This window comes from Ursus americanus, chromosome 25 (assembly GCF_024610735.1).
Source record: "Ursus americanus isolate L20-20 chromosome 25, mUrsAme1.1.p, whole genome shotgun sequence".
Lineage (NCBI taxonomy): Eukaryota > Metazoa > Chordata > Mammalia > Carnivora > Ursidae > Ursus > Ursus americanus.
In genome coordinates, this window is record NC_142151.1 from 24,935,405 (window position 1) to 24,961,347 (window position 25,943).

The following is a 25,943-nucleotide window of genomic DNA, read 5'->3' on the forward strand; positions in this document are numbered from 1 at the left end:
GCCTGTGTTATATACACAGGAGATTCAACTGAACAGAAACATGAGTGAGAGAATAGAGGCTTTCATGTCTGTTTATATTAGCTTAAGAAATTTAACCAATTTACTAGCCAGGTTTTTTTTTCACAGTTTTATTATAAATATAAATATAGGTGAGATATATTCTCCTACATATACACCAAACTCTTCATGATGACTATTTCTGAGAAGTGACATTGTGGGGAGTGAAATGGTGGAGGACTTCCACTTTTTAATTCGTATAATTCTGTATTGTTTATTTTTTATGTGCGTATATTTCATGTAATAAAATGTATGTGTCTTTTCTTTGAAATTCATAAACAGAAACTATGATATATCCTGTAGTTTAAAAAGACAAAAACAAAAACAAACCTATCCTGGCCATCCATAGTAAGAATTAATTTATCCTGAGCTAAACCCTTGTGACAAGTTTAACAACTAAAACTTATTAGCTTCAGTTATTTTTTGGATTTTTTTCTCTAGAACAAATTATTTTAAAGTGAAATTCTAACGTAATATGGGCAGGCAATATATTGTTTCAAATGTTGCTGCCCTTTATTACTAAAAATGCTAAACTCAATCACTGCCTGCCAGGGGATACATCATCATAATACAGGGTTTCCCAATTTCCCCAAAAGCTTGCTATAGGCAGGAACATCAGGGATTTCTTTCACTTTCCATGTTTGCCATTTCCCAGTAGGACACAAGTGACGGAAAATATTTGTATATGGACACAGAGTCTAAAGGACCCACAATTCACAATATTTGGGGTACAAGGTGAGTCAGGGATTAAAGTTGCTGTAAGCAGTAGCTTCTATCTTGGCACCCCCTTCTAAATCCTATCACCCCTCAAAAACAATCATTATCATGTCTTCTGTTTTGGTGCCAGCCTTACCCCTGGTCATTTCATATACATCTCATATAAACTGTATCTAAAATATGATTCACTTAACTCTCACCCTTTGTGAAATGTTGCAGGTAGGATTCTTCAGGAAATATTCTAAAACTGAAGTTTGCACACAGGATATTACAGTGTGTGTTCTGGGGGGTCAACATCTATACAGATGTGAAGGAAGTTGGATGGGCAGAGGAAGCAATTGGGCTGCACTGAAGTCCCACCAGAGCCTCATCCATCCTGGGGTAACTTCTGCAGCTAGAATGGCCCTGCAAAATTGTCCCAAGTTGGAGCAAGGTCAGACAACAGTCTTCTGAGTGAACCAGTCTTTAGATGCAGGCGGGGGTAGCACATTGAAAAAAATGGCTCTTTCCACCCCAGCATAGTCACCAGAAAAGGGATACTCAGCTGTAAGAAGTCTGCCATCATACTCCCAGCAGCCAGAGCAGTTAGTACTCCCAGCAGCCGCAGCAGTTAGTGCTCCCATCCTGAAGGGTGGATCTAAGCAGTGCTCCACAGGGTCCAGCACACTAAATATACCAACCTCTTTCTACAACAGCAGTTGGCACTTATCAGAATAAATCATTTAACTGAGACTCTTCTGTTTGGTTCATTTGTACACTCTTAATATTCCACCATGCATAGATATTCTCTAGTTCATTCATTAATTATTTCAATTTGGTCCAATTCAACAATGATGTGTTGAATACCTACAATATGTAAAGTACTGTTTAGCTCTGGTGATACAGAAATGGATAAGGCATAGAGCAGAAGAACGATAGTCATGTTATAAAAGATTTATTGAGCTTTTACTATGTGCCAGGTTCTGTAAATCTCACTTAATTCTCTAACAACCTTGTAACTGAAATTCTATTTTTATACCCATTTTATCCCCATTTTATGGGGACTTATGAATGGAGGGGTTTAGTAATTTTTCCAAGGCCACTCAGCTAATATGATTTGGAACAGGATATGAACCCCAACAGAATGACTCCAGAACTGGAGCCCCTAATCACCAGGTCTGGAGAGTTGGAGAAAACTTCTTGAAGGATGTGATATGGAGAGCAGCTTGGGTGATGATTAGGATTTTCAAGGTGAATGAGGGTTAAACAGCACTCTAGGCAGAGAGCTACCACTGACAAAATAAAGAAGTGAGATGGAACACAAGTTGCTCAAGGTTACTAGAACATAAAAGTACAAAGTAGGGAGTGGCAGGAGGTGAACTAGAGATGGAGACGGGGCCAGGTCACAGTGAGCCTGTATGCTATGCTAAAGAATGTCTGTTTAATCCTGGAGGACGGGAAGCCATTCAAGGGTTTAAAGCAGGGAAGAAGAAGTAGAATTTGTGCTTGAAAAGCTCTCTATACTTGGCTGAGGATTTAGGGTGCAGTGCTATGCTGAGTATAGGTACATTTGTTGTGGAGGAACAAGGATTAGAGAAGACACTAGGATGACTGGCAGCTGAGTGGGTCTTTGGTGTCTTTGCTATGTAACACAAGAAATTCGGAAGGAACCTTTGATGGGGAGAGGACAGGGCAGACTGTGATAAGGAAAAGGCCAGAGGGTTGATGTTTAATTTGGGTTTACACTGTGTTTAAAGAGATTATGGAATGTATATGCCCACTGGGCAACTGGATATTTGATTCTGAAGTGCAGATGTGAGGTGAGGGCTGGATACAGTTTGGAGACTGATTAGAATGTGAGTGATAGTTAAAACCATAGGGTTAAAGTGCCATTATGGAAGTTTGCCACATGGAGTGTCGAAAGTAAGAGCAATAGACTGTGGATTAAAACTTAGGGAAGGACAAGCAGAAAATAGTTTACAAAGGAGGACAAAGGGCTAGAGAGAGGAGAACTGCCCAGTATCTGAGAGAGAGTGCACGCCTTACAAGAGCTTTACAATGAAAAGAGTAGTCCCTAGTGTCAAAGGCATGGGATAAATCAGATAATTCCAGTGCTGGAAACTGTTATTGGGGTTTGGCAATATGGGAGTCATTGCTGACCTTGCCAAGAGTGCCTCTTGGAAGTGAAGAAGGTAGGAATCCTATTACCCTGAGTTGGCAAGGTGAATGGGAAGTAAAAGGGTAGAGAGAATGGTATTGAGAATTAATTTGATAAGACTGAAAGGAAATGAACACAAAATGGGGAGCCAGTATCAGAGGGACATTGTTTTTAAAAAAAATCCCTAGACAACTAATATATGTCAGATGCTAGGGAGACAGAAATGCTGAGATCTGGTCCTTACCTTCAAGGGACTCATAATCTAATGCACAAGATAGAAACACAAACAGCCACAGTAAAATGTGGTGAGAGTAGGAACAGCGGTATGATCCAAGAATCACAGGAAGAAGAGAAAGGCCCTGACTTTGCTTAGAGTTCAAGGGAGTAAGTGAATTAGCAGAAGATCAACAGATGATCAGCAGAAAACTGAACAGCTGTGGAACAGCATGAAGGAGTATAAAAGACAGGCACATTTGTTGAAATGAATGTTCAGTGTGGTTGAGTGCAGGAGACTGGTGGAGGCAAGGGATATGCTAGAAAGGTAAGGTTGTGTTCAAATCACAAAGGACTTTGTTTACCACATTAAAGAATTAAGCTTTTCTTCTAAGTGATGGAGGAGCTTACTGAAGAGATTTTAAGTACACTGAGTCATATGGAAAACTGTTTTATACGCTGGTAAGAGAGAAGAGGCTGGCTTGGAGGAAGCAACCCAAGGAGTTAGACCAGTTATGAGACCACTGTCATTTATGATGAGGGACACAGCAAGGATGGGAATGAAGAGGAGGAACAGATTTGAAAGAAAATAAGAGACAATTCGTAGAATATTATTATACTGATGGGGGGTGAGAAGGAAAGGAACAGTAAAAGACCATTCCAGACTTCTGAACTGATGGCTTGATAGATGTCATTAGAATGAACTGAAAAATAGAACCTATAACAATATTCTAAAGTTTATAAAATATAGTGAGTTTGATCCTGAGATGCCCATGTGACATCCAAGAGCACAAACATCCAAGTACCCAGTATAATATGCATGTGTCAAGTCAGAGAATGGATGGGATTTGGAGGTAGAAATTCAATGGATGGTAGTTAAAGCAGGAGAATGAACACAGAAAGAAGAGAAGGGCCTGAGGACAGCATCCCAGAAAACACAAGTAAGAGGCTATAGAAGTGGAAAGTGTTTGGACCAGCCATTGTGGGAAATAAGAGGGAGAAAAGAACAGGGAAAAGTACAGGAATTATTAAGTGGCATCGAACTCGGCCTACAATGGAAAACTTACTTTTGTAGGGGTTCTATCCACAGGGCTGTACAACTTTATATAGCAATGTTAGGTGACCCAAAAGATTAGGTGAATTGAACTTGGTAGGAAGTTTTCTGGGCATATAAGTCAGAAGGAAGCAATGTCAAAAAAATTTGAAGGTACAAATCTTTTTGTTGCTAAAAATGATAAAAGTATACTTTAGAAAATAGGAAAAATCTTCACATTTCCACCATCTGCATAGCTAATGTCTTGATTGGTTTATTACCTTCTACATAATATACATAACTGCAACCACAGTTTGCATATGACCATCTATTCTTTTATTTTAATTAAACGTTATAATGTAAGCATTTTCCATGTTGCAGCACAGCTATTATAATTAATCAGTGGGTTCTTAATAAGTGTTTCAAATTACAATTTGGGGATAATCCAGATCACAGATCAAGATCCTCATTTCTGTGAAACTGAAGAAAAGGATTGCAAAACATCAACTAAATTACCAGGAATAAAAAGAGACATGACTCACTTTTGTCTTACTGTTAGATTTCTCTTATCCTGATGTTGCAAACATCACTCTTCCCTTTTGCCAACTGTGTTCTTCAACCATTTGAAGTTAGGAATATTAACATAAGTTTGTTCAGAGTAGATCAAGGTCTGTATCTAGTAAGTGCAAGAATTACATTAGATGGGTCTTCAGCCACCCCCAGAACCAGGGCTTCCCTTTAGAAGTGTACTAAGAAGATTTCTATATATTCTTACCATAGATACAAGATAAGAAAGTTATAAAATTCCATTGGTTCTTAATTCTCTACCCTCTTGGTTTCTCCTGGGTTGGAAAAGATTTATTTTAGTTCTGCTGAAAGACTAGGTGATTTAGTGGAATGAGAATTTATTTTACTTTTTTTTCAGAACCCCTGAAGCCTTCTCTGGCAAGAATGGATCCAAAGACACATGAAGAAAAATTCTGATCATTCAAGTTAGAATTAAAGATGTACTAAAATTGGCAAAAATCAAAATACTCAGAATCTTGAGCCTGTGTTTATGATGGTAAGTGATGTGTTAATGAGTCTTTATAAACATGGTCTTACTACAGATAAAAGATTAGTATCCAAGATCTACAAAGAACTTCTCAAACTCAATATACGAGAAACAAATAATCAAATCAAAAAATGGGCAGAAGATATGAACAGACACTTTTCCAATGAAGACATACAAATGGGTAGCAGACACATGAAAAAATGTTCAAAATCATTAACTATCAGGGAAATTCAAATCAAAACCACATTGAGATACCACCTTACGCCAGTTAGAATGGCAAAAATTGACAAGGCAGGAAACAACAAATGTTGGAGAGGATGTGGAGAAAGGGGATCCCTCTTACACTGTTGGTGGGAATGCAAGTTGGTGCAGCCACTTTGGAAAACAGTGTGGAGGTCCCTTAAAAAGTTAAAAATTGAGCTACCCTATCATCTAGCCATTGCACTACTGGGTATTTACCCCAAAGATACAGACATAGTGAAGAGAAGGGCCATATGCACCCCAATGTTCATAGCAGCATTGTCCACAATAGCTAAATCGTGGAAGGAACCAAGATGCCCTTCAACAGATGGCTGGATTAAGAAGACGTGGTCCATATATACAATGGAATATTTCTCAGCCATCAAAAAGAATGATTTCACAACATTTGCAGCAACATGGATGGGACTGGAGGAGATAATGCTAAGTAAAATAAGTCAAGCAGAGAAAGACAATTATCATACGGTTTCAATCATTTATGGAACATAAGAAATAGGAAGATCGGTAGGAGAAGAAAGGGAAGAATGAAGGGGGGGTAAACAGAAGGGGGAATGAACCATGAGAGACTATGGACTCTGGGAAAGAAACTGAGGGCTTCAGAGGGGAGGAGAGTGGGGGATTGGGATAGACCGGTGATGGGTATTAAGGAGGGCACGTATTACATGGTGCATTGCGTGTTATACACAAGTAACGAATCATGGAACATTACATCAAAAACTAGGGAATTACTGTATGGTGACTAATATAACATAATAAAAAATTATTTTAAAAAGAAAGAAACATGGCCTTGATCTGTGATTTAGAGTATCCCCAAATTAAAATTAATTATAATTGTAATCATATAAAAATTATATATAAGCTATGTTACAACATTGAAAATGCTTGCATTATAATGTTAAATTGTAATGTTAAATTAAAATAATAGATCATCATATGTAAACTATGGTTGCAATTATGTGGAAGGCAATACACCAATCCATACATGAGTTGTGTAGATGGTGGGAATGTGAAAATTCTCTGCTTCTATTTTCCAAAATGTAGTTATACTGTTTTTACAGCAAAAAGAAAATCCATCTAAGCTAGAAAATATGTAAAGCAGCACATTCAATAGGTATGATTCTATACGATGGGAGCTTATAAATCTTTTCCACTCTAATGACCTTCAGCTCTGCTCTACCTTGAAAAACCAAGCCCTGAAGCTTGCCACTATCTGGAACAGCTAAGTCTCTGAAATCTGAAATCCCATATTCCATCCTTAGATGATTGAAGCCTATCTTTCCAGCTTTTTCATATCTTTACCATGATACCTGCTTTTCAACATCATCAAGAATTCCAGTTCTTTCAGTCTCACTTTATTCCTAGAAGACCCCATTTCTCCTGCCTTGACATCTCCAGATCCTTGACTCATCAATTCCATCCAGGATGACTAATATTCTTCTCATATTTCTTTGTCTAAATTCCAAAGTATTGATTCCCCCCCCCACAGATGCATTATATGGGAAGAACACCTAATCTTATAGGTATATCAAGAGACTGAACCCCACTCAGGAGGCAACTTTGACCACTATGGTGGACATTGGCAATTGCCTCTCCATATCCTTCTTCTTTACTAACAGAATCTGATTTTCTTTAGCGTACTATATGCATAGCCAAAGATTACTCTCTTAAAAATAGAGGTAACTATTTTTAGAGGTAAATGAGATATACTCAGTAGTCATCTGGGTAGGTGTTCCAGAAAGCTCTTTAAAGGAAGCTGACTCTTTTGGAAGTTGCGCTCTTTTGGGCCTTTCTGGTTCTTTCCCTCTTTGAGCCTTTAGCTGAGATGTGATGGCTGGAGCTTCAGCAGAAATTTTACAACCATAAGGAAACCTTAAAAATGTCTCTGCATGCTAAGGATAATGAAACAGAAACCGAGAAGAAGCCTGCAGGCATTGACAATATTACATAATTATGACACAGACTTTCTTTTATGTGAAAGAAAATAAACCTCTTTTTTTAAGTCACTGGTATTGGGTAATGTTACTAATTTGGCAATTCCTAGTAAGTACACCATTCATTCATGCACTACCATGTATTTGCTGGCTGCCTATGGTGAGTTCAACATTATGTTAGAAGTTTGGGTAAAAACAGAAAAAGCCTAAGTATAGTTTCAGAGTAAAAATATATCCCTCTTTCTTCTATGTTAGGAAAGACAGCTATATCTTAAAAATTAAGATTCAACTTCATGGCAATATAGGATATTTTTCAAGTATGTTAAAAAGTATAGGCAATGAGCACTGAGGTGCTCTGTGAGTTGTAGCGATTGAGAGAGAAGGTGATGAGGCTTGAGTTGAACTTGAAAGAAAAAAAAGGATTGGGGAAGGGCTCAAGCATTTTTCCTCATGCTGCAAGGAAAATCATGAGCAATGGATCAAAAAGGAAAATAAAAACATAAGCTGAGGAAGTACTACAGACTAGTGGCTAGCTGGACTGATTTTGTTGTGAGCCCTTAGGTAAGACAGTCAGCTTCTCTCTCTGTTCTGGAGCTTTCCCTCCTTCCAAAACACCACATGTTTACAGCATGCTTGGATTTTATTGGTTGAACTCTGTACAACACTGTCAGTGGCACAGGAGTTTTATGACCATAAACACTGACCTTTCCTCATAAGGTTATAAGAATAACAAATTATGTGGGATTAATATTTCATAACCCTTGGTCTTCATGTTTTAATTGTTAGCCAATGCCTACAGTGCTCATGCTGAATGAAATCACTCTTTGCGGGGTACTTTATCAGGTTCTCCCTGATGTGGTGGGAGCTGCCTGTGACTTCCTTCTGCTCAGTGAGTGTGCCTCACTGTTTTTGTCCTGTTGTGCTGTATTGGCTAATGTATCATGTTGTCAGTAAAGGTTTTGTTGTAATCTTTTACCAAACATTGTCATAACCAGAATACACTCCTCTTCCTATGATCATAGTTCAGAAAGCTACACTGGCTATTCAGTCACTGAAGTTACCTGTATGCAATATTTAACTATCTGTGTACCACTGATGTGAGAAAGAGAATCACTGACTGCAGTAAAAATCAATACATTTCTGTTTTCCCCTTTTCTCTCCAGTACAGATCCTAACATGCCTGTAAGCCTCCAGTTAACTGACCCTTTTCCTCAGTATTTTTTTTCTCATGACTCAGTTCCTGTTTCTTTTATTCTTTAATAATATTAAATGGTGTTTCTCAGATTTCTTCTACAGCTATTTAGTATTTCAGCATAAAGCTAATCTTTCAGTAACTCAATGCCTTGACTAAAGACCTTAACCTGCACAAACACTCTTAACCTGTTTTCATTTTGACAACCTGACTTCATTTTCTAAAGTCTGGTGCTGTTAAAGAAAAAAATATCACAGGCTGTCTTCTGAGCATGTCAGAGACCAAACTTATATAATGTGTAGGGGAAAAGGCCTTTGGGCAGCTCTTGGGAGCTAAGAGAGAACAGATAAAGCTTTATCCATTTCTGCTCCACGATGAGGACTAATGCCCTCATACTTATTTTGTTTCTGCTCCAGACCTGGGAGTGGGTGGCAAACATTAGGACCCCTCTTTAATTGGAAGGCACTAAAGCCAAACATTTTCACCATGAGAGCAATCATTTAGGCAATGGTGGTCTCTTCAGATGGCCCTATTAAAAACCAGCATGAAGGGTCTTAAGTCCATAGATAAGTTTACCAGCTTCAATGTTAAGTATAAAGGAAAAATCCTATAAATCATATTTAAAGGCAATCTTTTTGACTTTGAACTATCACATCATGCAATTGTACACTGCATATTCCTATTCAAGATCTTAAAACGAATGTAAAGTTAACTATTCTGCTGCAGTGGAAGCTCATACCAGCTGCGAGAGAAAATTCTCCTTTTTCTACCAGGAAGATTAGAGGCTGTTTCTAACAAGGCAAAAACCAGTTATTAATGTTTTCTAGTTAAATAAAGACTTCGTGTTATTGGGGATGTGTAAGCAATTAGCTCCTGCCATCACACACAAGATACATAAAGTGGATTGTAGGAGAAGTGTGGGCAGGGGATAAGTAGAGCTCTATTTATCCACACCTAAACTCATTTTCCTGCCTTTCACGGGAACATCTATCCTAAGACACCCCAAATGAAATGCAAGATACTTCAAATCCCTTTTCACAGAGTCAGTGTGGATCGGGGATCTAGACAGAGTGTTTCAGATACGTGCTCTATCGCTTACTGCCTGTGGATCATGAGCAATTCACGTAAACTCTTTGAGCAACAATTGCCCATTCTGTAAAACAGTATGAATAATACATACTGTCGAGGGTTACTGGGGTATTTAGCAATAACATATATAAAGTAGCTGGCATATAGAAGGCTTTAAATACCTGGTAAATATTGGTATAAACATAACAAATCTCCATGTTTCTCCCCAAACACAAACAAGTGTGCACACATGCACAGTGGGGTTGAGGGGATGGGGGGAGAAGAGAAGAGGGAGGAGAAAATGATTCTATGTTGTTGAGAAAGAGGAGGCCTGTACAAATCTGCTTTAATTACTTTATCAATTCACCATCACCATCTAGGAATAGTATAAAGCTCACCTGAGCTATAGGTTTTATATCAACAGTCAGCTTCCATTTCAGAGAAATATATTTAACTTCCCAGAGAATGGGCAAGAAATTTTCTTGAAGGGAGAGGGAAAAGGAAATATTGCCCATCAGCCATATCCTCCCTGAGAGGCTGATCTGTCTGATCTATCTGGATGAGCCGCCCCTACAAATTTTTGCAAGAACTTTGGTAATCCAGCAATGGAAAGGAGTGGGATATGTGAAGGGGAAGGAGGAGGTGAACCTTCTCTCCTTGTTCCTGCTTACTGCTTCCAACTGTGTGTGTGTGTGTGTGTGTGTGTGTGTGTGTGTGCGTGTGCGCGTGTGTGTGTAATGTCATTTTCCATAATAATATCTGCCTTTCCAAGGTAGAGAGACAAACCAGGGACCTCCTTTCTTAAAATACCATCTTCAGTGCCTGTCATTCCACCATGACTCTGAGAATAGGTACATGGTGAGCTGCCCAGATTCCCCTGCAGCCTGAGCCTCTCATCCTCTTTGCTGCTGGAAGCATTGCCTGCTGACAACTCACAGCTGACTCTTTCCCCAGGAATTGCCCTCAAAGGGAGCTGCCTTGTTCTCCTATGGCATCCCATATCCATATGGGGGTACAAATACCCCAAACCCTTGCCTCAACTGAGGAAGGGCCATTCCAGCTCTGGAACTCTGCAAGGGGTCTGCTGAGATCTTGTTGAAGCTGCATCATGATACAAGTCTTCTCCTGTCTCCTCTGAGTGGATGCTGGCTCTTCCCTATTTCCCTCACTCCTTAATAGGTATTCCTGAGAGCTCTCCCCAACTAACTTCCTACATGAAAATCTCTACCTCAGAGCCTGTGTCAATGAAACTCAGCCTACAATAGTGGCCTTCAACAATAATGGGCAGAATCTGGTAGAACTATGCTGCTGGCAAAATTCATGACAGTCTTCTAATCATGTATATAGCTTCCAGGGAAGGGGCATGCTGGGAGTATCTACTCACTAAAGGCTGATTGGAGACTGCATTTATCATAGAGGCAGCCTGGTGGAGGAATTTAACACCAGGGCCATCAACTCAAATGCTCAGGTGGAATCTCACCTCTTTGCCTCTTGATGGTTATATGACCTTGGACAAAGTCCTTAATCTCTGTGTAACTTAGCATCTGTCTTCCTTTGTAAATTGAATATATTACAGTATCTACTATAGTGCCATATAGTACCTACTTAATAAAATTTGTGTTGGGAGGACTAACTGCATCAACATGTGTAAAGAGCTTAAATTAGTCCTGGCACATGGTATACACTCAGTAAAACATAAAACATAGAACATTTGGATAGTCCATGTGTGTATCTGTATTTAGGAACATCCAGATTATCAGAGTAGTTGTACCCATTGCATATTTTTTTTAAGTTTTATTTATTTAAGTAATCTCTACACCCAACATAGGGGTCAAACTCACAACCTCAAAATCAAGAGTTGTACACACTTCTGATTGAATGACCCATCCAGGCACCCCTCCCTTGCATATTTTTATCTCCATTCTTTAAGAAAGTTTATTCCCTGAAGACAGAGATAATGTACTTAATGATTAAATAAATACTGATACACCATTCATTCATTCGTACACATCTACATATATGTAAAAGCACGTGTGTGTACATAGAGTATGAGTATGTGTCAAGCTGCCTCTCTAAAGCTCTATTTGTGGGGCGCCTGGGTGGCGCAGTCGTTAAGCGTCTGCCTTCGGCTCAGGGCGTGATCCTGGCGTTATGGGATCGAGCCCCACATCAGGCTCCTTCCTCTGCTATGAGCCTGCTTCTTCCTCTCCCACTCCCCCTGCTTGTGTTCCCTCTCTCGCTGGCTGTCTCTGTCAAATAAATAAATAAAATCTTTAAAAATAAAAAAATTTAAAAAAATAAAGCTCTATTTGTGCAAGGATACCACATAAAGACAATCAGCAATGTAATGACCCTAGGCAGAGGAGCTAGAAAGGACAGAGGCGTGGAGCTCTCCATTGTGTTCTCCACTGATCTGCACTCTCCCCTTCGGCTCTGATCCCTTACTTTGAGAAGCCTTCTCTAGCAAACAAAGGAATACATAGAGGACAGGACCTAGGTCTTGTCCTGAATAGCTCTGGCTCATATCTAAAGATGTACTATGTACTATGGAGGGGTGTCTGGGTGGCTCAGTCAGTTGAGTATCTGACTCTTGATTGCGGCTCAGGCCATGATCTCAGGTCCTGGGATCAAGCCCCGAGTTGGTCTCTGTGCTCAGTGGGGAGTCTGCTTGAGGATTTCTCTCTTTTTCTTTCTGCCCCTCCCCTCTGCTCACATTTTCTCTCTCTCTTTCTCTCTCTCAAATAAATAAATAAATAAATCTTTAAAAAGAAAAAAAAGATGTATTATGGAGACAAAGTGTTATTCTGCATATTTGGTGCTTGCAATTGTAATGATTGGTAAGATAGTAATTCTGATATGTTATATTCACGAAAAGATTGAAACTGATTGAAGGCAGGACTGTAGAGACTCCAAGGGGAATCTGAGCTTACAGTAGTGCTATAGAATGTGAAAGGGAAACTTGGCCCCAGCTCTTGAAAAAATGATTGGATGCTTGCCAAGCATTTTTGCATTGCATACTTCTAGACTACATGTGCATAGAAAGCAGAAGGGGATGATAAAATGCCAGTCATTGTTCACTTCAAACAATTCAGAATCCATCCCAAGGCAAGCTGAACACTGGCCTGGGAAATAGCAACGGCATGAGCATTGTTACCAAATACAAGGAACAATAACAATAATGAACATTAGAGGAGTGCTTTACAGATTACAAAGTATTTTCAAACACAGCATTTTCCATCTTCATAATGCAAAACCACCAGAGGAGTAGACATGTTGCTATTGTTGATATTACCACTATTTGCAAAAGAGAGGACTTAGATTGGTTCAGAGAACTTCTCCAGGTCACACACCTGAGCCAGGACTCACGTGCAGTGGTCACTCCAAGCCCTGAGCACATTTCCCTACCCAAAGATGCTCATCTCCAATAGTATCTAAGTTTAATGCTCTCTGCTGAGCTATGTCATCATAGATCATTGAGTATGTAATATAAGGAGTGAAGTCAGAAACATGAACCACTTATTCACACAGATATATTATTTCTCCCACCCAGAACAAGCCCACTCACTCAGTATCAGAGATTTTTTATGGGTGTGCGTGAAAGACCAAATCTGAGATTCTTTAGAGACTACCTGATTTAACTCACTAAACTAGAAGGCATTTTAGTGTGCAGCTATAGAACGTTCATGCTCTAGGTATATACTTAATAAATTCAGCCTCTCTCTCCAACTCTGAGCCCAAGTTCCTTTCTCAAGAACTTCCTAAGATGTACACAAACCTCTTAGGATATGATGGTGAAGGAATTTGGAGTAAGGGGTAGGGCAACTGAATAGTGATCCCCTTAGAACTCTGAGCAGGAAACAAGAATTATATCACCTGTAACTGTCATCATGAATTCAATCTCCTTGTGTCCCTCCCTATCCCATGAACATTCACTCTTTTTACTGCCTGACCTAAGCATGAATCTACCTGAAGAAGCAGCTGTGACAGCAATTTTCAAGTATGATTTTTTAATGTAAATCATAAATGTACAAGCTGCTGAAAAAAATGAAAGAAAATCTAGAAAGGCTTGTTATGCTTACCTAAATGCTGCATTCAAGTGTGTGAGCCTAAACCAAAGAAAAATTACGGCTATCATATTCCATGAGGGAAATGTGGGTTACATATTGTTTGTTTGTTTAATATTCTACTTAGTTTTCTTGATCCCGTAAAGCCATTTTCATTTCTTAAACTTATTACTAAAGCCCACAGGGAGGATCAAACCTGAATTTGTTAATAGGATGTACTCAAAGCTTAAATGTGTGATATATGATTTGGGGAAGCATATATTTGGTTGTTGCTATGTGGATCTCACATTTATTCCAGTTTGATTTGTGAGAAGCTATTCTTAAGTTGTTCCACTTATTAGCTATTCTGATCTCTAGGGTGTCCATTTATGGCATGCCAGAGGGGAACATAATATTAGGAGCAGATTTTTCTTAAAGCAAAGTGGGAAATCTGCATGAACTTTTTAAAAAGAACTTTGAATGCACTCCAATCTGGAACACATAATTATTTCATGCTGACTAAAATCAAGAAGTAAATATGTGACTATCCTCACAGATGTAATTACAAATTACAACCTGTGCTTCATCACTGCCATCTACTCAAAGATACTCTTTGTTGAATTTCTTAAAATGATGACTCTTTATTTCTGTAATTTAATGGGATCTTAAGAATAATGTAACACTATGTCATTTCTAGGCAATATATGGTGCCTGGTGACACTTGTTGGAACTTGAGGAATATTTCTAATAATGTTAAAATATATTCACAAGCACACACAAAAATTTCTTTTATCTTCTTTTTCTATTTATTTAATATTCTTTTTAAAAACAGGAGAATAGGAATAATCTGCACTAACTCCTGAATTCCTTTTTTGGAAATGTTACTGAAACTCATCATTTTATGAATACAGTTTGAATTATTTTTACATATATGTGTGATAACTTATGTTTGTCAGAAAGAAGTTCATTTGACACTTTCCTGTCCGTTAACTCTGCCTCTGAGATACTGCCTCAGATTTTCCCTGTGTATCTGGCATCCTTCCATCTAGAAAAAAATGTCATATCATTTGTAAATTTGAAGTTTTCACTCATCTATAAAAATTTTAAATAAAACCAATTCTAGTACTAATCCCAGGTAATCCCACTATTTGCACTTCTATATTATTTAGAAAATACTTATTTATTCTTCTTTCGTTTGAGGTCTCCAAGCTAGTCATTTAACAATGTCAGAATTTATTCTTCAATCCCCTGATAACTTTTTAAGAATCTTCCTCAAAATCTTGCTCTGACCAAATTATCCTTAGAGGAAAATAAACCTTTCCCCCAATAAATTATGTTTCTTGGGCATTTAATGAGTCTCCATTTAATCTTGGTTTCCAGTAGCTTTCCAGATATAGAAATGAAGCACTCTAGGATATAGTTTCCATTTCTGTGGCCCTTCCATTGGATGTAAGCCATTATGGAAGTCTATCGAGAATGTTCTAGCATAGCACTACAACTGCTGTACAACCTTTTCTCCTTATCCTTTAATAACCAAATCAAATTTTATCTCCTCTGTGACATTTTCTATGACTTCCTTTATTCCCATCATCCTGCTTGCATGAACAAAACCAAGTATATTTGGGAATCAGTAACTAGGAATGCTTTTCTTCAAAGTCCAGAGGGATAGAAAACTGATTGGTTGAGTTCAAAGAGACATTTTAAGGTGAAATGGTAGAACAGTAGGAGAGTTCTTGTTAAACAGCCTTGACCATCTTATTGCACAGTAATTCAAAAGTTCAAAAAATTCAAAAAAAATTCAACAGTAGCTTTAGATCTAGTGTGGACCCAGCTAAATGACTACAAATTTAATTACTTTTATAGATATTGGGCTATTCATATATTCTTTTTTTATTATAATAATATTTTTTTATTATATTATGTTAGTCACCATACAGTACATCCCTGGTTTTTGATGTAAAGTTCGATGATTCATTAGTTGTGTATAACACCCAGTGCACCATGCAATACGGGCTATTCATATATTCTATTTCTTCTTCAGTGAGCTTTGGTAATTTGGGTCTCTTTAAAGAGTTTGTCAATTTCATATAAATTGTTCATAGTATACCTTTATTATCCTTTAAATGCTGGTGCTAATGAAACCAAATTAAGGATAGACTTGATTGAATGTGTAAAATATGTAATCTAATTTGTTGGATCTATAGTGATTTTCCCTTTTTCATTTGTAATAGTGGTTATCAGTGTTTTCTCCCCCCCTCTTTTTTTTCCTGCTCAGTCTGGATAAAGTTTTATCAGTATTATCAATCTTTCAAAAGAAACAGTTTTTAATTTCACTGATTTTTCTCTATTGTTTTTCTGTTTACTCTTTCAGTCATTTCTGCTCTTGCCTTCATTATTTCCTTCCTCCTGCTTATCTTGAGCTAAATTTGCTCTTCTTTTTCAGGTTTTTTAAGATCATTGATTTGAGACCTTTCTTCTTGTCTAATGTAAGCATTTAATGTTATAAATTTATCTCTAAGCATTGCTTTGGCTTCATCCAACAAGTTTTTATGTTGTGTGTTCATTTTCATTCAGTTCAAAATATTTTCCAAATTTTCTTGTGATTTCTTCTATCACCCATGGATTATATAGAATGTGTTGTTTAAATTCCAAACATGTCGGGATTTTCCAGATAATTTTTTACTGATTTGTTGTTCCATTCCCACTCTCCATCTGGTCCTGAGTTTGAAGCTGTAACTTTGATCTCGCTGCCTGGGCTATGATGATGGGTCACTACTAGGATTTGATCCCTGAAATGTCCCCTCCAGCTTCATGCCCTATGCTCTTGCCCTTTGGTAGTCCTCATGGGACTCATCTGTGTATCTGACTCTCTGTCTTCTACCTGATGTGTTAGAGGGATCACAAACAACAGAAAATCTGATAGGAAATCAAATACAGATCAATTAAAAATCTACCAAAGTGCATTAAAGTTTTGACAGAATTTAGATCAATAATACAGAGAGAGTGAACTCCAGAAGCAGTAATTGAGGAATAGGGCACTGAATATGTATAATGGGGTTTTACTCAAACTTGGGAATTAACAGGATTGATAAGATCAAGGTATAGAGGACTTTCAATTGTTAGTAAGACCCTTCTTTGAAATAACCCCACAATTCTTTCCAAATGATCTTTCCATTTATTTCCATTGGATTCTCAGTGCAGATATCAAATGATTATGTGAATTAAATATTCTATTTGATACCAGAGTCACAACAGAGAATATTTTCAGATTCAGCAAAGGTGCAACCACTATTCTTCACCAATGACTATAATTACACCTGTCACTGGCAATTCCTCTAATATTGGTTATAATATAGACCAATCTATTTCCCAACATGTCAAAACTTAAATTCATATCATTAATGTTTCAGATGTGAGAATTATGAGAATTTTGTTTTTTTATTAAAAGTGTCCTTATTTTTAAACATATATACTGAAATATGTGTAGATAAAATATTTTTATAAAAATCTGAATGTAATTACTTCTTTATTGAAAAAGAATACACTAGAAAAAAAATTCAACTAATCTCAAATGAAGAGTATGGGAAGAAAAACAGCTGAAATATATAGGATCTAATGTCTATATCTCCTCCATATAAAGTCTTTAAACTGACATCTCACATAAAGATGTACAAACAAACCAATTCATAAACACCTGTCTTAATTTGAAGATGGTCATGATTGATATTCATGGAACCCAGGCCCTATAAAATATATCCTCTTTATGGCATGGAACAAATTACCAACAATCAAGGGAGATGCTTAAAGAGGCAATTAAAACATGAGGATGTTACTTAATCTGATTACAGGCAAAGCTGGGGCTTACCTTAGGTTGGCCCCCTCTGTGCTTCCTAACTCACAATTCCCCTTCCAAGATAGCCTGAAAGAAGAGAAAATAGAACAGTTCTGACTAATAAATCAGGTTATATCTATATGTACAAACAAAAAGTGTAGCCTCTGAGCTGAATTTGTCTCTCCCCACTCAGAAAGAACAGGATCCTTACTCATTTGTGAAAGTAGTATTTATTTTTAATACTGTGCATTTATTTATATAGATATAGTACTAACTGCATTTATAGGGTTTAAATTAGCATAGTTCATGTCTGCAAATTTGATGAAAAGTACAACAAGGATGCCAGGTATATTCATCAATACTTTTATGGTAATTGATTTTTTTTAAATCAGCAAATTAATTTGTGATGCTGCTGAAGGCGACCAATCAATTTCCCCATTATTTTAAGTTATTTGTCATTTTGGGGAATGAAAAATAATTTTCTTGTAAAAAATTAAAGCATACAATTTGCTTTTTTGGATTAATGTGACACTGTCTGGTATCACTAATTGAAAGAGGATTGATTAAAATTTCCTAAAAGATTTTAAAAGTGTTTTATAATCATAAATATATCCTACACATAAAATCAGATTCCAATCTATAATCAACATGACTTAGGAAACTTGACTGAACCTGAAAAAAAGAAAAGGCAAGCAAAAGGGAAAAAGTAAGGCTAGAGGGGGAGGTTTTAACTCTTAGAAAAGATAAAAACCAGTCCAATAATCCAAACTTGTGGTTATTTATTATAAACGTAGCAGAGACATTGAATTAAAAAAAAATCTTGCCTGACTGGCCATCTGTCCACACTTTGGTACTACTGCTGCTCTGAGGAAAAATAAATACATCCTGGGTTGAACCCAGGAAAACAGGATTTACTATTATTAACATTCTCACCATTGTGCCCAAGTCAACCTTTCTGCAGTCTAGAAAAATATGATAAATAAAATTCAGATGATAGAGTGTGAATTGATCAGAAGCTTTGATCTCATATTTATCATTTTGGAGTTTTCAGTTGTTTTGTTTTGTTTGGTCCCATTCTGCAATTCTTAACAGCTAGAATTCCATTTCAATCTCAATAGGAATTAAAGAATACTGAATACTATACCGTCCCAGCTTTTAAAATGTAGCTGAAATATCACTTAGAACAATGGCTGGGGAAGAAAACAACAATAAACTGTTTTGTTTGACAGTGACTGACAATGATATTATTGCCCACACATGTCTGCACATTGAGGAATAGGGCACTGAATATGTATAATGGGGTTTTACTCAAACTTGGGAATTAACAGGATAACTAATAACTACTGTTGTACATTTTGCAGCTCTTTCCCCTCAAGTATAAACTAGGTATGGAATTAGTTGATCAACTCATTACCATGGATGGTGAAGAATCTGGCAAAGTGACCTAAATGTAGATTGTAGGTAAAACTGTATTGTTATCTATTGCTGTAACTGATGCCAATGCTCTGTCCTCATTAGGAAGAATAACCTTGGGGAAGGGGCTCAATGCCCCCAGAGATCCTCGTTCCCATGGGTTCTACTCTCACTTTTTACCAGCCTTAGCTCCACAGACTCTCTTGAGGTTCTGAACTCAGGTTCTTCTGTCTACTTGCACAGCAATCTAATGATACCACCACTGGGTCCCAATTATTTGTCTCTGGGATACTTACTTCTGACGTCTAAGGATTCACTAATTTCTCTCTTTATCTAAAATAAGTTTGGAAAAGGTTTTGTTTCAGCTTAAAAAAATACTTAACCCAGGGGCGCCTGGGTGGCTCAGTCGTTAAGCGTCTGCCTTGGGCTCAGGATGTGATCCCAGAGTCCTGGGATCAAGCCCCACATCGGGCTCCTTCACTGGGAGCCTGCTTCTTCCTCTCCCACTCCCCCTGCCTGTGTTGTGTCTCTCTCTGTCAAATAAGTAAATAAAATCTTTAGAAAAAAAAAATACTTAACCCAGAAAAATAGGAGGAAAACAATGAATTTAAAAACAAAACTTCAAATTCTCATTCTACCTTTAACTCCCTATGAACCTTGAGTAAGTTACCTCACTTTTAATTATTCATTCAACCAACATTTGCTGAGGAACTACTATGTCAAACATGGTTAGGGATCAGGTATGCAAAGAAAAACAGGAAATAATTCTTGTTCTGCAAGAGCTCACAGTGGAAAAGAGAAAATGGGCATATATACCAATGTTCACAAAGCTGGGTGACACAAATCATGATACAAGAAAATTAAGCGGTTCTTAGGGGGTCATCTCACCGATACTGGGAAGGTCAGGGTGGGCTTCTAGAAGAGTCTGAGGTGAGGTCTGAAGGATGAGCAGGAGACAACCAGTCCAAGAAAGAAGGAGGGGAGAAGGGGAATGCAAAAGGAGGAAAGAGTGCAATGTTAATGGCCCTAAAAAGAAGAAAATATCCTAGCATGCTCTTTGAGCCACCATGAAAGATTTTCACGATAATATAAATATCATTAATTAGCTTTTAAAGCCAAACTGTAGGTAAAAGTATTGTCAATGGTTTCAGCATAGAACAGTTAATAACATTAAATGTCAACATTATTTAAACATATAAAAGAAAATTAACTTATGACCTAGTAATTCCACTCCTAGGTACTTACATAAGACAAATGAAAACCAATCTCCAGCAGAAAATTAGCAACTTTATTCATATTAGCTCAAACTGGAAATAAATGCCTATTAACAGTGAAATGGACAAATTGTTTAAATTCACACAATGCAATACTATTCAGTGATAAGAAGAAATAAACCATTGATACAGGCAACGGCATGGATGAATCTCAGACGCTACACTGACAGAGTCAGACGCACACACAAAAGACAACACTGTGATTACATTTATGTGAAATTCTAGAAGAAAATCTACTCTGGATAAGTTTTTGCCTCTTGAAGGGGCAAGTGACTGATGAGGAAGGAGCACAGGGGAAATTTCTGGAGTGTTGAAAAATAGAGATGTGGGTCACACCGGTGTATGTACTGATTAAAATTCATTGAATTGCAGTTTCCCTTTCTGTGAGGGGGCGGCAACAGAATGAGAGGAGCCTGTGCTCACTTCATCCCACAAATGTGATCAATGACAGTCAGATCATCCTGGGTGCCCCAGAAGTTGACAGGAGACTGGCAGAACAGGCTCCACAACTGAAGGTTGTGAGGAGGTCACACTGGGGGGGGGGGTGAGAATTGCAGAGATATGGTTTGGGAGAGAGACAGATCGTGGCCCCTGTGGGGGGAAGGAGCCAAGGTCACAGAGGGGGGCAAGGGATGAACTGGCACATGGAGGAGTGTGTGGGAAAGACAGGTCCCCATAGCAATTGGTTTGGAAAGCAAAAGGGGCCGAATTTCGTGACTTCTTGCAAGGAGCTAAGGGGGCTTAAGGCCTGGTGTTTTAAAGGTCGGCAGGTTGGCTGAGATAGAGCTCTGAGAGAGCTTCTCTTGGAGAGAAGGTAGGGCAAACAGCCCATGGACATACAGGGTGAAAACAGCAATCTGAAGAGTGCCGAGGGCACACAGTGGGGTTATTTTACTAATCTCAGAGCATATCCCAGAGAGGCAACATTCACTGAGAGACCTCTCTGGGAACAAAAGAATTGGAAGGCACCATTTCCCTCGCCTGCCCTCAGCATAAGCACAGAGCCACCTGTGGCAAACAGCTCGGCGCTGACACTCGCTACCTAACTTGCTTATACCACCCCCGCCCCCAGCTCCAGCAAAACTGCCCTTCCCAGTCACACTTGTCTCAGTCCAATCATGGTGAGTGCCCACCTTCAAAAGACCAGTCCAGACCCCTGCCAACACTGCATCTCCAGACCCAGGAGTTTTGCAGGGCCTCGGTTCCAGCAGCAGTGACAACGGGTCTCATTTCACAAGCAGACCAGAGCACACCTAGTTAAACATGTCACATTCAGGTCAGACTAAACACTGCCCACAGCAGGCAAAGAGAGTCTCTGCAGATGACTGGCCTAAAGGATAAAGTGGCCAGGATGAAACAGCAGAGCACACACAGCACACATTGAAAACACTCCCTGAAGTGCTAGGCCCTGGGGAACAGGGAACATTACAGGACCTCTCATTCATAAAGGCTTACCCTTAAGAACAGGAGATGTAGTTTACTTTCCTAACATATAGAAACAGGCACAGGGACTTAGACAAAATGAGAAAACAGAGAAATTTGTCCCAAATGAAAAAACAGGCAAGGCCACAGCCAGAGATCTAAGCAAAACAGGAACATGCCTGATGGACTATTTAAAGCAATGATCATAAGGATACTCACTGGACTTGAGAAAAGAGTGAAAGATATCAGTGAGACCCTTATTACAGAGATTAAAAAAAAAAAGAACCAATCAGAGATGAAGAGTGCAATACACGAGATTAGAAGCACATTTGATGCAATGAAGAGCAGGCTGGAAGAAGCAGAGGAACGATTTAATGACCTAGAAGACAGAGTAATGGAAAGTAATCAAGGTGAATAAAAGAAAGAAAAATGAATTATACAAAATGAGAATAGACTTAGGGAACTCGGTGACTCCACCAAATGTAATACATTAATATCATAGAAGTCTCAGAAGAAGGAGAGAGAAAGGGGAGCAGAAAATTTACTTGAAGAAATAATAGCTAAAAACTTCCCTAATCTGGGAACAGAAACAGATATCCAGATCCAGTAGGCATAGAACCCTCAACAAAATCAATGAAAGCAGAACCACACCAAGACATATTACAATCAAAATGGCAAAATATAGTGATAAAGAAAAACTTTTAAAGGCAGTAAGACAGAGGAAGACAGTTACAGACAAGGGAAACCCCATAAGATTATCAGGGGATTTTTTTTGGCAGAAACACTGCAAGCCAGAAAGGAGTGGCATGATATATTCAATGTGCTGAACAGGAAAAATCTGCAGCCAAGAGTACTCTATCCAGCAAGACTATCATTCAGAATAGGAGAGATACAGAGTTTCCCAGACAAACAAAACCTAACAGAGTTCATGACCACTAAACCAGCCCTGCAAGAAATATTAAAGGGGACTCTGAGTGGAAAGGAAAGACCAAAAGTGATAGCATGAAGGTAGGAAACATAAAAGTAGTACAAATGAGTGCTTTTGTAAAATATCAGTGAAGGAACTAAGAAAATAATAGGATGTAAAATATGAACCCATATACCTAATACGTGGGGGGAAAAGAATAAGAATGGTCTTGAACTTAAGTGATCATCTGCTTAATATAGACTGCTATATGCAGAAGATGTTATATACAAACCTAATGGTAACCACAATCAAAAACCACTAATAAATATGCAAAAAATAAAGAGAAAGGAATCCAAGTATATCTCTAAAGAAAAACAGCAAACCATGAAAGAGAGAAAGAGAAGAAAGGATCAGAGAAAAACTACAGAGACCAGAGACAACCACAAAACAGGTAATAAAATGGCAATAAATACATAGTTAACAAATAATTACTTTGAATGTAAATGAACTAAATGCTCCAATCAAAAGACATAAGGTGATAGAATGGAAAAAAAAAACAAGACCCATCTATATACTGCCTACAAGATACTCATTTTAGACCAAAAGACACCTGCAGATTGAAAGTGAGGGAATAGAGAAACACTTATCATACAAATGGATGTCAAAAGAAGCCAGAGTAGCAATACTTACATTGGACAAAATATAAGACTGTAACAAGAGACGAAGAAGGGCACTATATAATCATAAAGGGGACAATCCAACAAGAAGATATAACAACTGTAAATATTTATGCACCCAATATGGGAGCACCAAATACATAAGACAGTTAACAACAAACATAAAGGAACTAATCAATAATAATAGAATAATAGGAAGGGGACTTTAACACCCCATGTATGTCAATGGTTAGGTCATCCAAACAAAAAACCAACAAGGAAACAGTGGCTTTGAGTAACACACTGGACCAGATAGATCTAACAGATATATTCAGAACATTCCATCCTAAAACAGCAGAATACACATTCTTTTCAAGTGCACATGGGACATTCTCCAGAATATATCACATATTAGGCCACAAAACAAGCCTCAACAAGTTCAAGAAGATTGAAGTCATACCATGAATCTTTTCTGACCAAAACACTTGAAACTAGAAGTCAACCACAAGAAAGAATCTGGAAAGACCACAAATACATGGAGGTTAAATAGCATGCTACTAAACAATGAATGGGTCAGCCAGGAAATAAAAGAAGAAATTTTAAAAATACATGGAAACAAATGAAAATGAAAACACAATGGTCCAAAACATTTAGGATGCAGCAAAAGCAGTTCTAGAAGGGAAGTTTATGGCAATACAGGCCTACCTCAAGAAGCAAGAAAAATCTCAAATAAACAATCTAACCTTACATCTAAAGGAACTAGAAAAAGAACAACAAACGAGTCTAAAGTCAGAAGAAGGAAGAAAATAATAAAGATTAGAGAAGAAATAAATGATATAGAAATTAAAAAAACAGATCAACGAAACCAGGAACTGGTTCTCTGAAAAGATCAATAAAATTGATAAACCTCTAGCCAGACTTACCATATAAACAAAATTGGAAAGGAGAAATAATAACACCACAGAAATATAATTATAAGAAATATTATGAAAAACTATATGCCAACAAATTGAACAACCTAGAAGAAATGGATAAATTCCTAGAAACATATAACCTATCAAGACTGAAACAGGAAGAAATAGAAAATTTGAGCAGACTGATTACCAGCAAAGAAATTGATTCGGTAATCAAAAAAGTCACAACAAAAGTCCAGGACCAGCTGGCTTCACAGGCAAATTCTACAAAACATTTAAAGAAGAGTTAATACTTATTCTTCTTGAACTATTCCAAAATACAGAAAAGAAAGGAAAACATCCAAATTCATTCTATGAGGCCAGGATTACCCTGATACCAAAACCAGATAAAGATAGCACAAAAAAAGAACTATAGCCAATATTTCTGATGAACACAGATGCAAAAATCCTCAACAATATACTAGCAAACCAAATCCAATAATACATTTAAAGAATCACCACAATCAAGTAGGATTTATCCCTGGGATGAAATGGCGGTTTGATATTTGCAAATCAATCAATGTGATACCTCACATCAATAAGAAAAAGGATAAGAACCATATGATCATTTCAATTGACACAGAAAAAGCATTTGACAAAGTACAACATCCATTCATGATAAAAACCCTCAACAAAGTAGGTTTGGAGGAATATACCTCAATATAGTAAAGGCCATATATGAAAAAAATCACAGCTAACACCATCCTTAAAGGGATAAAATTGAAAACTTTTCCCCTAAGGTTAGGAATAAGACAAAGATGTCCACTGTCACCACTTTTTTCAACATAGTACTGGAAGTCCTAGCCACAGCATTCAGGTAACAATAAACAAAAAAAGTAAAAGGCATCCAAATTGGCAAGGAAGAAGTAAAACTTTCACTATTTGCAGATGACATGATACTCTATATAGAAAACCTGAAAGAACTCCACCAATAAAAACTGTTAGAACTGATAAATGACTTTAGTGAGGGAATAGAGAAAGGATACAAAATCAAAGTGCAGGTATCTGTTGCATCTCTATACACTAATAGTGGAGAGGCAGGAAGAGAAATTAAGAAAATGATCCCATTTGCAATTATACCAAAAATAATCAGATACCTAGGAATAAACCTAAACCAAAGAAATGAAAGACTCATACTCTGAAAACTGTAAAACATTGATAAAAGAAATTGAAGATGACACAAAGAAATGGAAAATGTTCCATGCTTATGGATTGGAAGAACAACGTTGTTAAAATGTCTATATAACCCAAAGCAATCTACACATTTAATACAATCCCTATCAAAATACCAACAGCGTTTTTCACAGGACTAGAACAAACTATCTTAAAATTTATACGGAACCACAAAAGACTCTGAATAGCTAGAGCAACCTTGAAAAAGAAAGGCAAAGCTGGAGGCATCACAATTCTGGATGTCAAGTTATATTACAAAGATGTGGTCATCAAAACATAATGGTACTGGTATGAAAATAAACACATTGATCAATAGAACAGAATAGAAAACCCAGAAATAAACCCACAACAATATGGTCAATTGATCTCTGACAAAAAAGGAAAGCATATCCAACAGGAAAAAAGGCAGTCTCTTCAACAAATGGTGTTGGGAAAACTGGACAGCAACATGCAGAAGAAAGAAACTAGACATTTCTTACATCATACACAAAAATAAACTCAAAATGGATTAAAGACCTAAATGTGAGACCTGAAACCATCAAATCCTAGAGGACAGCACAGGCAGTATCTTCTCTGACATGGTACATAGCAACTTTTTTCTAGATAGGTC

General features: G+C 37.6%; 1 protein-coding gene across 23 annotated transcripts in view; it reads right to left on the reverse strand.

The window, feature by feature from the left end:
* LMNTD1 (lamin tail domain containing 1) overlaps positions 1-25,943 on the reverse strand; it is a 475,396-nt gene that overhangs the window by 426,187 nt on the left and 23,266 nt on the right. For all 23 annotated transcript variants that reach the window (XR_015721645.1, XR_015721656.1, XR_015721650.1 and 20 more), the window contains exon 2: positions 17,569-17,622. The gene's annotated coding sequence lies outside the window, so the exon portion shown is untranslated. The remainder of the gene's footprint in view (positions 1-17,568; positions 17,623-25,943) is intronic.